An 11285-nucleotide genomic window follows, 5' to 3' on the forward strand; every position below is an offset into this window, starting at 1 on the left:
GGAGAGAGAGAGAGAGAGAGAGAGAGATTACAAAACTTTCTATTGTCTACAAACGACTACCATAAATACAACAACTACCATTACTACAACTTTTACTTCCTTCAACAACAATAAACAACAATATTAGGACGTCCATGCAGTACAAACAAATAAAAAAACAAACAAACAAAAAAGAAAAAAAAACTCTTACTTGTAAATAATAGTCACAAATTTCTCTTTCGACGCCTTACCGTTTCGTTTCGCTTCGTCTCGCCGTGCTCGAAGCTCCACTCAAGGCCTCGCTGATTCACGCCGAAGCCTCGCGTCCTCGATTCGATATTCTGCAAAAGGAGAAAAAAAAAAGAAGGAAAAAAAAGATAAGTTATGAAGGTTGGTTAATGGGTTGTGCAATTACCAGACCTTTAGGACAGGCCAGGTCACGTCTCTCTCTCTCTCTCTCTCTCTCTCTCTCTCTCTCTCTCTCACACACACACACACACAACATCAATAACTAAGGATGCGTGTTATTTTGGTGTATGAGTCGTGTTTTTCCGTCGACTTGGTGGCCTCTACACACACACACACACACACACACACACACACAACATCAACAACAACAATAACAAAAGAGAAAACATGTTATTCTGGTGTATGAGTCGTGTCTTTCCGTTCACTTCACGGCCTCCATCTGCTTAAAAAATCCTAAGAAATGTTTATCAGAGAAAGTTATCAAGAGAGGAAATGATGTTGAGTCATGACGTGTTTTCATGTTGCTTCAGAAAGGGAGTTTGTGAGTGTGGCGTCGGCTACTCGTATGTCTGAGCTTGGGAAGACATGTTGTAATTGTTGTTATTGTTAAAGATCAAGACGATGTTTCATGTTCAATAAAGGAGCGTGGAAGCGAGGCGTAGTGTTTTTATGATTTCTAAAGGTTGACTGACTTCACGGAGACATCTAAGTTCAAGCATGTTATTGTTTTTGTTGTTGTTGATGTTTTGTTATGAGTCATGACGTGCTTCCATCTAAAAAAAATTAAATCTGTATATATGGCCTCGGATGCTTGCAATAATCTAAAGCTATTCAATTATCAGTCTCAGTATGTCAGTATGATTAATGACCCAATATATTACAATACAACTTTAACCATTTTTTTTTCTCTTTCTCTTCAGCGGTATCCTGACAAAACATGGAGAATGCTGCAGCAAACAAACATCAGTGTACGAACATAAACAACAAACCCACACACTTCTTTACTCCACGCCCCATGAAAACTTTTTGGACGCCCCTTCAGTTTGTCAGCCTCCAGGTGGTGCCACGGGGAGCATACGGCGCCAGGCACTCCACGCACACAGGCACTCCAAGAACAGCTGGTCCGGACGTGATGAGCCACCGCTGCGCCCCGACCCTTCTCCAGCTGGCCCCTTGATACTCTAGCGATGCCACCAATACCACGCTCTTTCCCCTTCCTCCCGAGGCATTTGTAGTCCTTTACGCCACAGGTGGAGTCGTGACTCTCCCCCAAGGCACCGTGACCCTCCCAGGTGGCACAGCGGGCCCCCCTGAGTCACGACCTTCCCAGATGGTGCGGCGGGTCGGAAGGGGAGAGGGGGGATGGAGGGAGAAGGGGAGGTGAGGCTGCCCTGCTACTTTCACCGCGCGACCCCACTGATAGAAGAGAGAGAGAGAGAGAGAGAGAGAGAGTGGAGGGGGGGAAGGGCGCGCAAAAAGAGTAGAGATTGATAGCTGGGGACGAAACTGAAGGGAAAGGAAGTGTGAAAAAGAGAGGATGGGGTGATCGTCAGAGAGAGAGAGAGAGAGAGAGAGAGAGAGAGACTGGAGGTGAATGACTGGCCCCGACTTCGGCCAGAGCGACCTTAGCCTGGCCGCCTGAGGGTCGCCAAGCGGCACCCTCGGGAGGAACAGAAGTGCCGCCCTTATTCACTTTCCTCGAGACTGACCCTGGGAACCACGCAGGGAAGGAGGGCGGCTTATTGGGCTCCAGCTCAGGACTCGTGGGTATAGAAAGGAGAGAAGAGGAGGCGATGTATCACTCTTAACCCGGTAGCTGCGGGGGTCATGTTTCTTAGGTTAGGTTAGGTTAGGTTAGGTTAGGTTAAAGGCCCCTCTAAGTAAAATAATGAGAAAGAATTATCACTCACACAAACCATTTCATAATATATAACAACGCATGTGTGATCAGTTTATGCATCATCTATTTTTGGAGGTTTATATCATGGCAGAAATTTGGCCCATCGCTGGTACACGGTAAAGCCGCAAATTTGGCCCGTCGCTGCTACCGGGTTAAGAACATGAGTCTGCAAGAGGCCGGTGGGCACATGCAAGGCAGCTCCTGTAACCCTAACCCCACCTAACCTTACTATCCATGAATTTATCCAATCTTTTCTGTACTATGCCGATCGCATTGACACAAACAACATGGCTGCCAAACCTGTTCCACTCATCCACTACTGTTGGTGAACCCGTTCCCTTCTTCACCACTCCAGCCACTCGCCAGCTGTTCATATCCCCTCTCCCTCACTCCCTCCCTCCCTCTCACTTTTGCCTCATGAACTGCTTCCCTACATCCGTCTAGGATTGCATCCGTCGACGGGTAGTGGGTGAAGCTCTATTCGCGCCCACCACTCCCATGGCTTCCACTCCGAGGACGATGGGGAGGGAGGGAAAGGAGGCGAGAAGGCGTGGTAGGGGTGATGGTGATGAGGAAGAATGCTGAGGGGTGAGGAGGAAGGGAAAGGGAGGTGTAGGGATTCACGGAAGGAAGGGGTAGAAAGGAGGGAGAGGGAAGGAGTCTGAATGGGGGAAGAGGTGAGGGAAGGAGGGAAGATGAGGTGGGTGAGTGATGGAGTGAGTGAGGAAGGAAGAGGTGAAGGAGGGAGGAGGGAGGAGGAGGTGAGATAACGAGGCTGGAAGGGAGGAAGAGTAAGCCGAGAGGTAGCAGGGAGGGCGTGGCCGCGTGACCCCCAGAGCTCCCGGGTCGTGTTTGCCGCAAGACACACCGAGACACACTTGACACGCGCATGAATCTTCCGCTGAATCTTTGCTCTTAGCTCACGTTTCCCATCACCGAGGCGGCACTTTCCCGCGTCTCTCCGCTGATTGCCGTCGTCACCCGCTGATGATGCGCGATAAAGCTGGATAATAAGAGAAGTTGGAGGGAATTCCCATGATGTTTCCCAGCCTCCAGTTTCCTTCCCTTCATATCGAGCCTCCAGTTTCCTTCCCTTCATATCGAGCCCCCAGTTTCCTTCCCTTCCTTCCCAGTCCCCAGTTTCCTTCCCTTCCTTCCCAGCCCCCAGTTTCCTTCCCTTCCTTCCCAGCCCCCAGTGTCCTTCTCTTCCTTCCCAGCCCCCAGTGTCCTTCCCTTCCTTCCCAGTCCCCAGTTTCCTTCCCTTCCTTCCCAGCCCCCAGTTTCCTTCCCTTCCTTCCCAGTCCCCAGTTTCCTTCCCTTCCTTCCCAGCCCCCAGTGTCCTTCCCTTCCTTCCCAGCCCCCAGTTTCCTTCCCTTCCTTCCCAGCCCCCAGTTTCCTTCCCTTCCTTCCCAGCCCCAGTTTCCTTCCTTCCTTCCCAGCCCCCACTTTCCTTCCCTTCCTTCCCAGCCCCCAGTTTCCATCACTTCCTTCCCAGCCTCCAGTTTCCTTCCCTTCCTTCCCAGACTCCAGTTTCCTTCACTTCATTCCCAGCCCCCAGTGTCCTTCCCTTCCTTCCCAGCCCCCAGTTTCCTTCCCTTCCTTCCCAGCCCCCAGTTTCCTTCCCTTCCTTCCCAGCCCCCAGTTTCCTTCCCTTCCTTCCCAGCCCCCAGTTTCCTTCCCTTCCTTCCGAGTCTCCAGTTTCCTTCCCTTCCTTCCCAGCCCCCAGTGTCCGTCCCATCCATCCCCGCCCCCAGGGTTATTCCCTTCCTTCCCAGCCCCCAGTTTCCTTCCCTTCCTTTCCAGTCCCCAGTTTCCTTCCCTTCCTTCCCAGCCCCCAGTGTCCTTCCCTTCCTTCCCAGCCCCCAGTGTTCTTCCCTTCCTTCCCAGCCCCCAGTTTCCTCCCTTTCCTCTTCCGAGCACATGCTTACTTAAGTCAGTCAGTCCCCGCCATCTCGGTCTAGCTAGTCACTCAGTAAGTTAGCAAGTCAGTTTGTAAGGTACTGAAGACACACTATATACCATTACATTATTTACCTGTCAGTTCCTTACAAGTCAGGCAGTCAATTAGTCAAGCATTCAATCATCCGGTCAGCCAATCAGTCAGCTGTTAAGTCAATTAGTCATTAAGCAAGTCAGTCAGCCATTTAGCTATTATGCCAGTACCTGTTAAGATATTAAGTCAGTAAACCAGTCAACCAACCATTAAATTAGTCAGCAAGTTAGTCAGTTAGTCAGCCAAGTAGCCAATTAACCAGTAAAGTAGTGAGTCAGTCAGCCATTCAGGTAGTCAGTCAGCCAGTCAGCCTCGCCAAGCCAGCTTCTGCCACGCCCCTAGACGCTCTTAAGGTCACGGCGCGAGAACTGAATGGAGGAGAATGTAACTAACTCATGACCTTTTCCATTCATAAATACCTCCATTCATTATACTTATTTTTGAAGTCAATAAAAAAGAGAATATCTAGGCCATTTACTTATTTTTTATCTTCCATTTTTTACCCCAATGAAAACAAATATATGTAGGGGATTTATTAATATTCTTTTACCTCTCATCTATTGCTTTTCTTTTTTTCTTTTATCTATATTTTGTCAATCTCATATTTGTCGTTTTTTCTTCTTTTAGGTAACATTCACTAAAGTCACAAAAGCGCTCCTCGGGCAGGTGTGCAAAGGTTCTTCCTCATCTACTTTTTGTTTACCTATTTTATACTTTTTTACCCCAACAACAACAACAACAACAACAACAACAACAAGAATCAACGTCAAAGAGCATGCCAGCCAATCATTCGCTTTAACAGAATCTTCCCGTCACTATTCTCTCTTCTTTGCGTCACTCGCGAAAGCGTTTCTCGGTCAGGTGTGAAGGAGCACTTCCTCAGGTTAATTGCCACGGGGGTTACTGGCCTTCACGGGACGCGGCCGACGGCGACGGGGGAGTGTGTGCGTTCGTTCGTTCGTCCCCCAAAGGCGTGGAGAGGCAGCTGCTGTTAGACCGTCACGCGTCACGGAGGAAGGCGAGGAGGAGGAGGAGGAAGTAGAGACAGAAGAAAATGAGTAAGAAGTGAAAGAGTATGAAGACGGGAAGAACAGGATGAAGGGAAGAGGAGATATACGAGAAGAGGAGGAAGTAGTGAAGTGAATAAAACAGGAAAAGGAATACAGTGGAAGAGTATAAAGATGGGAAGAAGAAAAAGAAGAAGAGTTAAACAAGAGAACGAGGCGAGTAAACAGAAGAAAAGGTGTAAGATGTGGAAGAGTACGAAGAGAGGAAGAACAGGAGAAAGAAGAGTTAAACCGGAGGAGCAGGAGGAGGAGGAGAAAGAAGAGGGAGGTGAGGTAAATAGACAGAAGAAAAGAAGTAAAAAGTGGAAGAACAGGAAGAAAAAGAGGATGAAGGGTTAGAGAGAAGAAGATAATAGAGGAGGAGGAGGAGGAGGAGGAGGAAAAGGAGGAGGACAAGTATTTTAACACAGCAGGAAGAAGAGATAAAGATAAGGAAGAATAACATGTAAACAGGAGAAAGAGGAATAAGTAGGAGGATTAGGTAAAGGAAGAGTAAGAGAAAAACACATAACCGAAGGTAGAGGAGGTTAGTAGGAGGAACACCAGCAGGAAGCGGAAGAAAAGTAAGCAGACAGGAGGAGGAAGAGCAGTAAAAACTAACAATAAAAATAACTAATAATCCGTTGAAGCATTACAAATAAGGACAAAAAAGAAAAAAAAAGTATAATACAGCTTAATAGTATACTAATATTGAGACTTAAAATAATAACGTGATAGAAAGAGGCAGACAAGAAGGATGAAAAGAAAGACGAGGCAGAGAGGAAAAGGAAATAGAAAAGACCAGATGAGAAGGGAAATAAAAAGTAGAGGTAGGAAAATATGGAAGAGGAAGAAGAGTCGGCAGAAAAGAGGAAGAAGGAAGGCGATAAGAAAAATAGAGACAAGAGAAGAAAAGGGAAAAGTAGTGGTAGGAAGAGGAGATGGAAAATGAAGAAGAGTTGGCAGACAGAAGAAAAAGGAGAGGAAAAAAAAAGAGGTAGAAAGGTAGGTAGGAGCAGGTGGAAAAGTAGAGGTAGAAGTATGAGGAGGAGGAGGAGAGGAAGGGGAAGAGAAAAGGAGATGGAAGAGGAAGAATAGTTGACAGACAGAAGAAAAAGGAGAGGAAAAAAGAGGCAGAAGGGTAGGTAAGAGCAGGTGGAAAAGTAGTGGTATACGAGGAGGAGTAGGAGGAGTAGGAGGAAGGGCAGGAGGAGGAGGAGTTAAAGGGATAGGATCCAAACACGGGGTAAGATCAACAATGTTCCTCCCTCGTCTGCATGTTTAAAGTCTCGGGCCGGTTGCCAGACGAGGATGACTTCGAATATGTGAGAAAGAAGACCCAGCAGTGCTCTATCATCATCATCAACACCATAACAAACACCCGTAATACTTATATGGTTGAGGCTGCTCGACTACCTTTCCTATTGCGACCAGAAATGGAGGAGGCGAAGGAGGAGGAAGAGGAAGGGAAGTGGAAAAAGGAACCAGTGGAATGACAGCGGGGTTAATAACACTGATGATGACTTGGAAAATGAAGAAAATGAAGACACATAACATAAATGGAAGGAAATTTTAAAAGGAAAACATAAAAGTCGAGAATCTGATGAAGGAATACCGGTGATGTGATTGATAAGGACAAGATAAAAGCAGTAAATTGATTGAGGTTTAGATAAGGACAGGAAAACGATTCAATGGGAGGTAAGATTAGAAAACAGAGGACATGATAGGCTAGAGGAAAACAAACAAACAAACAAACAAACGTACTGCTGCTTCTACATACAACAAAAACTACTACTTCTACTACTGAATGTAAATAAGCTAAGGCCATTTTTCTCTTCTAGTATTACTCTTTTTATTCCCTCATCCTACTCCACCCACACCATCTACTCCATTCGTCTCTTTTTCTCCTTTCTCCTCCTCCTCCTCTTCGTCCCCCCAGCGAAGTGAAATCTCATTCCACACGCGGTGACTCATTGTACAACCTTTGACATTAGGACGAGTTAGTGGGTATACTTCGGAAACTCGTCACGTAAATATTTCTTAGCCCCAATGCCAGCCCGTCAAGCGTGTTTTACAACCTTCTAACTAGAAATCGACTTGCTGCATGTTCCACGCTTTCTACTGTTCTGTTCATCCGTTGTCGTCGTCTGCATACTCGAGAAACTGATAATGGGGAAGGGATGTGGGAGGAAGAGAGGAGAATGGGGGAGGGGATGTGGGAGGACGAGAGGAGAATGGGGGAGGGGATGTGGGAGGACGAGAGTGGGGGAAAGAATGGGGTATTGTGTCCTCATGAAACCTTACACTTCTCGCCCTGGTGCCCGCTGCCCCCTAATCCACCCTTCCACTGCGCTCCGTCCCCGCAATCACTGAAACAAGGCGGGGAAGGGAAGCTGTGAGGCCGGACCAGCGGCTTGCCTGAGGGGGTCACGTTCCCCGTACAGATGGCCGGTAAAGCGGGGCTCACGGCAAGGCTGCTGGTCTGAACGTGAATGCTGAACGCTCCCCACCGCCACCACGGGTAGTGAAAGTCTTCCTCGGCCGGGGTCGTGGTGGCGTGAGGGAAGCTGGTGGGGGTGGTAGGGAGGGAGAGAGGGGCGGAAGAGAGGGTACTGGGTAGGGAAGGAAGGCGAGGAAGGACAGGCAAGAATGCAGACAGGCAGGCTTTGCAGGATGGCAATCATGTTTTCGTAATGCAGTTTATACGGTCTTGCCAATATCCGGGTAAGGGATAATATGGGAGCAGGTTACAAGGCTAAAGGTAAGTGGAGAGAGCGAGGAAAAGGTAGTGTGTCTTGGAAATGCCGGGTAGCCATGACGTCAGAGGTATTGTCGAGGGTGACGGTGTGGTGTGGTGTGGCTGGCGGCCCTGAACCCAGCTGATACAGGCGGCGGGAGGAGGTACGGCCAGCGCGCCGCCGCCACCGCCCGCCTCTGCCGCCGCCTCTACACGGGCCACGCGGGCGGGAACATGGTGCAACTGGGGAAGCTTTCGGTCGTTCACAACCCATTCATCATTCATCCGTTGACACCATGATGCGATGAGTGACAAAATGGTGAAGCAGATGCATCATTCCACAGCACTATACCACCAACATCACCCCCGTCATAACTACAGTGGAAGCTTTCGTTCGTTCACAGTCCATTCATCAATCCTCCGGTAGTCTCGTTCACGCCATTATGAGATGAGTGACAAAAAGGGGAAGCAGATGCAGCATTCCACAGCATAACGCCATCACCACCATCATTATTGCAGTGGAAACATTCGTTCACTATATAGTCATTCGTATATGTGGCCTCATTCACGTCATAATGATAATGATGATAATGACGAAGCTGTGAGATAGATGCAGCACTCCACATCATAACGTCACCCCTACCTCCATCACAGCCAAAGTTACGCTGTCTGTATTCCGTACGGACGTGTGTGTATGTGTGTGTGTGTGAGAGTCATCGATAGACCTCCATAATGTAAAAAAATTAGCCACGCCGTGTGTGCTGATATGTCCTTATATGAGGTGTGTGGAGAGAGAACGAGAGAGCGGCAGCCACTCACCCACTCGCCCACACAACTCGCCGGCCGGCACCACCACCATCATGGCCATACCGCCGTCACCATCCCCAAGCAGGCTGTCCACGTTCCCTTCTCAAACAGCCCCACCCCGTCCCTGATTCATTATTGTCTACCATTGCAGGCCTAGCTGAACCCCGGAGCCTGCTGGTGGTGTTTTTTTCTCAATTCGTTCTTGTAGGTTACGTGCATGAGGCAGGAAGGACAGACAGACAGACGGACAGACAGCCAATGGAGAAGCCCCGCGTCTCGCCCCACCGCCTGCCCCGCCCTACCCCGCCCCGCCCCGCCCCGACACAGACACACTATACAAAAACTCGTCTTCCAAAAATGTCCATCGCTCTTGTCGCCTCTCCAGCTTCGTGCTTTATTAATCTACACGGACTGAAAGGCGATAAGTATATAAAAAAATGATAAAAATAGAACAAAACTGTAGCTCTTAGGATTTGTTTTATTTATTATTTTTTTTTAGCGTAACTCAATTCTTAAGTCGTCCCTCAGTCAGTCAAACAAGCATTATGTCAGTCGACCAGGCAGTTTATAAGTCAGTCAGTCAGCCAGCCAGCCAATCGATCAGTCAACTAGTCAGGCAAGATGGTCGACAGGAGTTCAGCCGGTCAGTCAACCAGCCAGTCAGCCAGTCTATCAATCAGTCAGCCAGTCACGTGTTCAGTTTCCGCCTGGTGTATGTATGAGGAGGCAGCACGTCTGGTCCAAAGTCGTCCAGCGGCCGCCAGAGGCCAGAGGGAGAGGGGCGGCCAGTAGGACTCCACAGACCAGCCAGATCGAGTTCCAGGCTGTTGCCATGAGCTGAGGACAAGGTTGGCGCCCCTCCCTCACTCCTAACCACCGTGCCTCCCTCCCACCCTATTATGTGCTATGTGGGGTGTCCTCCCACCCTCCCGCACCCCACGTGAACTTGTGTAGTTTCTGCCTCCTGCCCTTCCACCCTCCCACACAACCATCAGGCACTCCCTCCCGCCCTCTCATCTTCTACCAGTTCTGTCAGCTACTTTCCTGCCCTCTCTCTCACCCTCAAGGTCTAGTTCAGTGTTGCCCTCCCGCCCTGCCTCCTTCCCTCCATTCCACCTTTTAAGAGCTTGCGAGTTCCCCTTCTTCCTTTTCTCTTTAGTACATGTGAACTTCTCTGTCATTCCTCACCCACCTTCCTTCATCCCTTCCGCACACCCAGCATAATCTTGTGAACTGCAATCCCGCCCCTCTTACACCCTTGTCAGTAAGGTACCCTCTTTCCCCTCCCTCCCATCCACCCTTCATGGACTTGTGTGGTGCCCTCCCTCCCATCTTCCACGAATTCAGTAGGCTACCCTCCCTCGCTCTCATCCTCCTGAACCCCTTTAATCATCCGCCCACCCATCTTCAAGAACTTGTGTGTTGCTCTCTCTCTCTCTCTCTCTCTCTCTCTCTCTCTCTCTCTCTCTCTCTCTCTCTAAGTTCAGTAGGCTACGCTCCCGACCTCTCCTTCCCTCCCAGCCGTCATAAGTGTGTGTGTGTGTGTGTGTGTGTGCTCTTTTTTCCTCCATGAGTTCAGTAGGCTGCCCTCTCGACCCTTCTCTCTCTCTCTCTCACACACACACACACACACACACACACAAACTCCTTCCCTCCCCAGCAGTGATGATTGCAGCTGTTTTTTGCTTGCTCGCCGAGACTCAGTGCCACCCATTACTAACACTACTACTACTACTACTACTACTACTACTATTACTATTACTGCTTCTACACAAACACCACTACAACTCAACACCCACTACCACACCCACCACCGCGTCCCCTTTCACTCATTATTACCAGTGCCACATCACCACCAAAGTCATGACACTACCGCGACACGCAATCCCCTCACCCCCTCCCCCCTCCCCGCCGTCACCATCACCGCCACTATTACCATCGCCAAGGTCATTGATCGTTTTCGCCAGCTGCACTTCTATTGGTGTCAGCACGATGGTAGTGACTAACATAACCAGAAGCACAAATCCTTCACCTCTTATACCACCACCATCATCCTTGCAACACACATCACCGTCTGTATAATTTCCATCACCACCATTTCATCACACACACACACACACACACACACACACAAACACCCACACACGAGCAAAGCATTTCCCATGTCCTTGCCATATCTTACTCCACCCTGTTGACTACACACACACACACACACACACACACACACACACACACACAGGAAGATGTCAGCGTTTGGAAAAGTGTAAACAATAATAGTGATGACAATACAGATTCCACAGGCGAGTCATGTGGGTCTCTCTCTCTCTCTCTCTCTCTCTCTCTCTCTCTCTCTCTCTCTCTCTCTCTCTCACACACACACACTTTCATTTCTTCCCCCTCCGTGTTGTTTCCCTTCCAGGCATATAACCAAACCAAACCGTGCAAAACAAACAGTTAACAGGGAACACGAACAAGTCGAAGGCCACTCAAACAAGCATCACAACGCCGAGCAAAACAAGCCAGGAACATCGACACACACACACACACACACACACACACACACACTTATAAACA

General features: G+C 49.0%; 1 long non-coding RNA gene across 1 annotated transcript in view; it reads right to left on the minus strand.

Annotated features, from left to right (window-relative positions):
• Window positions 1-11285, minus strand: part of LOC126982568 (uncharacterized) — a 46606-nt gene that overhangs the window by 6560 nt on the left and 28761 nt on the right. Inside the window, exon 2 of the long non-coding RNA XR_007735249.1 lies at window positions 231-320. This is a non-coding gene — a long non-coding RNA (uncharacterized LOC126982568). The remainder of the gene's footprint in view (window positions 1-230; window positions 321-11285) is intronic.

This window comes from Eriocheir sinensis, chromosome 51, assembly GCF_024679095.1.
Source record: "Eriocheir sinensis breed Jianghai 21 chromosome 51, ASM2467909v1, whole genome shotgun sequence".
Taxonomy (NCBI): Eukaryota; Metazoa; Arthropoda; class Malacostraca; order Decapoda; family Varunidae; genus Eriocheir; species Eriocheir sinensis.